Source organism: Oreochromis niloticus, linkage group LG22 (assembly GCF_001858045.2).
Source record: "Oreochromis niloticus isolate F11D_XX linkage group LG22, O_niloticus_UMD_NMBU, whole genome shotgun sequence".
In the NCBI taxonomy this organism is placed as follows: domain Eukaryota; kingdom Metazoa; phylum Chordata; class Actinopteri; order Cichliformes; family Cichlidae; genus Oreochromis; species Oreochromis niloticus.
The window spans coordinates 11,724,511-11,729,510 of NC_031985.2; the positions used below are offsets into that span (position 1 = coordinate 11,724,511).

General features: G+C 51.4%; 1 protein-coding gene across 1 annotated transcript in view; it reads left to right on the forward strand.

Annotated features, from left to right (window-relative positions):
• LOC102080011 (fibrocystin-L-like) overlaps positions 1-5,000 on the forward strand; it is a 55,720-nt gene that overhangs the window by 26,412 nt on the left and 24,308 nt on the right. The gene's annotated exons all lie outside the window — the stretch shown is intronic.

Sequence of the window (5,000 nt, forward strand, 5' to 3'; positions counted from 1 at the left end):
CTCTGGGCAATACTGTTACCTGTGTGGACAGACTTGGTCGAAAAAGCACATAGTCCTGTATCACTGATTGGATCAGTGTGTGTCTAGTTGGCCGGTCTGAGCCCTCATGGTGTGTCGTCCCTGCCAAGCCACCTATATCCCGACCCCACAACTACGATTGCTCAGGGGCTCGGGATACATAATATATCCTTGTTGTCTGTGGTTGTGGGTGCGTGGAGGGGCACTGACCTTAATGGTGAACTCGGGCCTACCCAGCGACGGGAATCAAAGTGAAGAAACTCAAGTTCGTGGTATGGTGGGCCCCTCTACATGAATGGATGAACGAGTTCATCCTACCCCTTTTTGTCCCCGTGTTCCGATTATCGTTATTCTCGTTCATCCTGCGAAGGAGAGGTACTGGGGTGTCAGACCCGCCTCTCCACCATGTCCACGCCACAGACAGTGCGTCCGGCTTGCCTACCCAAAACAAGGATTGGGAGTGCGGACCACCTCCCAAAAAGCTCTTCTAAGAGCTTGATCTTGAGGAAGAGGGGCGACCTTTTGGTCTCTCCCCTCTCCTCACCAAGGCGTCATTTGGTAAGGGGCTCTGCCAGGAGGGCCCTCTTTCCGGGTGCGCGTCCGCCCACCGGCCTGATATTCCTCAGCTATGACAAGAGCTGGAGGAGGGGGATCGGTGGGCCACTCCCTAGCTCCGTTTCTATCGGAGTTAGAATACCATGGTGTACCCAACCATGTGTCCTGTGTCCGAAAGTTCTGGTAACAGCGAGAGAAGCGCTATCCTATATCAAGCGCTCCCACAATGTGCGGCAGTGTCTTGTAATATGTAAGATATGTGCGATGACTCGGCCCTCCCTGGGCAGTGCTGTTACCCACGCAAACAGATGTGGTGTCAGACGACCGGTGGCTGCCGGCCGGCCCACCCCCTTCCCATGTGATCTCTGCCCCAAAGCCTTCTCTACGAAGGGGGGCCTGTCTCTTCATCGGCGCCGCAAACATTCCAGTGATTACATGGAGAAGGTCAAATCGACTACCCACAGATCGGCCAAGAGATGGAAGGTATCAACCACGGGTGTACCTTTGAATGTTGATCTCTCTCATCTTGAGACTGCCCCCCCCCCGATGTTGCTCCGGTCAATGTCATGAAGCCAGCTCTTTTGGAGGCTCTTGATGGCCTAGATCAGGTTTCTTGGCCCCTTAATCCTCTTGCCCCGGTTAACCGCTCCCTGCGGCAACGGTTAACCGGGTCCTGAAAAAATGGATTAGGAAGTTGGCACCAGCCCAACCCAGGCGACTGCCGATTATTAACCGCAAACGCCTGCTGGGCAAAACGGCGACGAAGGTGGGAGGTAGGCTGAGATACAGATCTATCCAAAGACTCTATGCAAGGAGTCGTAAAGATGTCGCAAGGAGGGTCCTGGATGATCGGGAGGTTGTGTCACGCACCCTGGAGGCCGGTTTAGTGACTAGGACCTACCGCAACATTTGGGAGAAGCCTGATTCCTTCCGGAGTCTTGGGCAATTTGGGGTGCTTCCGTTGATCGACAATAGCCCCTTGTGCGTTCCCATCTCCCCTGCGGCGGTCCTTGGTGTGGTCCGGAAGATTAAGCATAGTGGGGCTGCAGGCCCTGATGGGATCAAGAGGCCTACTTTACACAAGTTTGACCGAGACGGCAGGTTTCTCGCCTGCGTCTTCAACGGGATTCTGGTCAATGGTGTTCTGCCTGCTTGTCTCAAAAAGAGTAGGACCACACTTATCCCTAAATCCACGGACCCGATGAAACTAACCGACATTGGTAACTGGCGGCCTTTGACTATTAGCTCGGTCATCTGCCGTGCCTTCTCCGGTATCCTTGCTAAGAGGCTGACTGACATTTGCGAGTTGCATCCATGACAGAGAGGATTCATTGCGTCTCCGGGTTGTGCTGAAAACCTTGCGATTCTCAATGGCATGATTCGAACGAGCAAGAGGAAATTCCTTCCTCTTGCTGTGGTGTTCATTGACTTCGCGAAAGCATTTGACTCAGTCTCCCATAAGCATATTGCTGAGGTACTGATGAGAATGGGAGTCGATGAGCATCTACGGGGCTTAATCTGAGACTCTTACAGGAATTGCTCCACTACCATTAGAGCAGGTAAAACAGCGACACCGCCGATCCGACTCAATGTGGGTGTCAAGCAAGGGGATCCTCTCTCCCCACTGCTGTTCAACCTAGCTCTAGATCCACTACTGCGTACCCTTGATGTTGAAGGATGTGGCTTTGAAGTTGGCGGTCGAAAAGTCACGTCCTTCGCTTTTGCCGACGATTTGGTGCTGGTGAGCGACTCTTGGACAGGAATGGACAGAAACCTCAGGATTCTTGAGAAATTCTCTGAAATGACTGGGCTGGAGGTTAACCCTACAAAATGTCATAGCTTCATGATCTCTGTCTCTGGAAGAAGATATGAGATCAATAGCTGTGATCGATGGCTGCTGAAGGGTACACCTATCAACATGGTTGGTGGTGAGTCAAGTGTCAAGTATCTGGGGGTGAACATTAGTCCCCTCAGAGGCATCCTCCGGCCCTCGATCAGAGAGGACCTAGGAAGGTACATTGACCGCATTTCTGCTGCTCCGCTGAAGCCCACGCAGAAACTGCTAATCCTGAGCAAGTACGCCATTCCCAGGATCCTATATGTTGCTGACCATGGTATGGCAGGCGTCTCTCTGCTTGAAGGATGCGATAGGGATATCAGGACGGCTACCAAGCGTTGGCTCCATCTTGATCCCTGTACGACTGACTCCCTTCTCTACTCAGCGTGTAGAGATGGCGGGCTGGGTCTCGTACGTCTGGCTGCCTTGATTCCTATTATACAAGCAAGACGTTTGGTCTCTCTATTCCATTCAGAGTACCCTGAGACCCATTTTCTGATTAGGGAGTTAGTGGCAGAGAGAGAGGTTTCGGGCGTATGGAAAAGGGCATGCAGGATGGTGGGGATCTCGGTCGACTTGGTCCCGAGCCTGCTCCCAGGAAACTTGACCGTGGTCTCAAGTTTGAACTGGCGGAAGTACGAATACCAGAAATGGTGTGGTCATAAGATGCAAGGTGTGGGAATCAGCTCGTTTCGAGGCGATAGGGTCAGCAACCACTGGTTGTGCGATCCCTGCAGGTACCGGTTCCACGAGTCTGAGACCCTTCTTGCTCTTCAGCTACGCTCTGGTACCGTACAGACTAAGGCATTCTCAGCTATCGGTAGGGCTTGGCTACCTGCTGAGTGTACCTTGTGTGGCTATCAGCGGGAAACCATTAGACATCTTACTGGGAGCTGCCCGATGCTTCAACCCAATAGGATGAAGAGCCACAACAAGGTCTGCAGGTACCTGGAGAAACTTGCGGTGCCCATGGGTTGGTTGGTACAGCGAGAACCCCACCTGGTGGGCCCCCACGGGAAAATTGGTGTACCTGACTTAGTGATGATCAAAGGACCCTGTGCCTTGATTATCGATGTGACTATCTGTTATGAGGTACAACCGGATACTTTGTCGAGTGCGGCTGCCTCGAAAGTACGTAAATACACCAGCTTTGAAGCGGCTCTGATGGCCCGCCACCCGAAGATCAGGGCCGTTGCGGTGTATGGCTTCCCAATGGGGGCCCGTGGGAAATGGTTTTGCGGCAACTATGAGGTCCTTACGAAGCTTGGTATTGGAAAGACCAAAGCAAAAGAGATTGGGGAAATCTCTGAGTAGGAGGGTCTTGCTGCAGACCATCAACCTGGTTAAAGCCTATAGGAGGCTATCCAGGTCAAAAGTCTAAGTTGTTTCTAAATGGAGCAAGCAATGCTGATGTCACTGCAATGAAGGGGAAACCTGGTCCCCCCCCTTCTGTGTGGAATATTGACCTTCAGTATAAATAGACAAATTAAGATCACCCCACTGACTACCTCTGACATCTGGTTCAATCATGGACCATGTAGATGCCAAACCCCATCTCCGGGGAACAGCTCTGAGAAGTCGGTAAGAAAGGACGGATAAACGATGTTTATCCTGTGTATCTGTGTTGCTGGTCGGATCAGTAGCTGTGTCCCAAAACGTCGGCTGCATCCTCCGGAGGCCGCATTTGAAGGCCGATTACGTCACAGCCCGGCGACGGAGGCTGTCCCAATTCGTCGACTCCTTCAAATGCAGCCGACAAATGCGTCCTTCATTTCCCCGAATTTGAAGGATGGGTTGGGTGTGTCCTTTGTGGCCCACCATATCCCAGAATTCATAGCGCGGTCCAGCCAAATTTCAGCTGCCAACAATGGCGGCCGCTACTAAGTTTTAAAATTAGTCTTATTAATCTTTCTGGGTCACAAAATAAACTTTTAACATATTTTCAGGCGAGAAAGTGGCTGTGTAGATTACAAATATCTGCTTGGTTTATCAAGGCATCGCATATTTGCAAAAGTGCGCTGACGTTTTCGGAGACGTCTGTTACCCACCCGTTCGATAGCAAACCGGGGGGTTCAATGGTCGCTCCAGCCGGCGAGAGCAGCGGACTCCCGGCTTCATCGTTTTCAGACCCCCGCTCTTTCGCTGCTCAGGTTAAACATGATATATAAGTCACTCGGATAACTTAAAAATGTAATTGTTTGCCTTATTTCGGTGTTTTATTTGTTCGTGAGTAAATCGGGTTGGCTGAGATCAAAGTTATTAGATTATTACATTAAATAAAACTTTATTAATCCATCGGGTGGGTTCCTCCGGGATTTTCACACAGCTGAATAAACGTCAAAAAGAAAACTGATTAAACAGAAGTGTGAGACGGTCGAGAATTTACGCCAGTGTCCTGTTATATTTTAGATAGCAAGGAGCAGACGGCCGAGTTTATTAAACTCCACCGACACAGCGGTGACGCAAATCTGAAGGCTAGTCCGTCCCATTTCACAGCCTCGCACTTCCGGCCTTCTCGGTCTTCGAAGGACCCGGCCCACGTATACCGCGAAGGCCGGGTCCTCCGATGGATGCAGCCAACGTTTTGGGA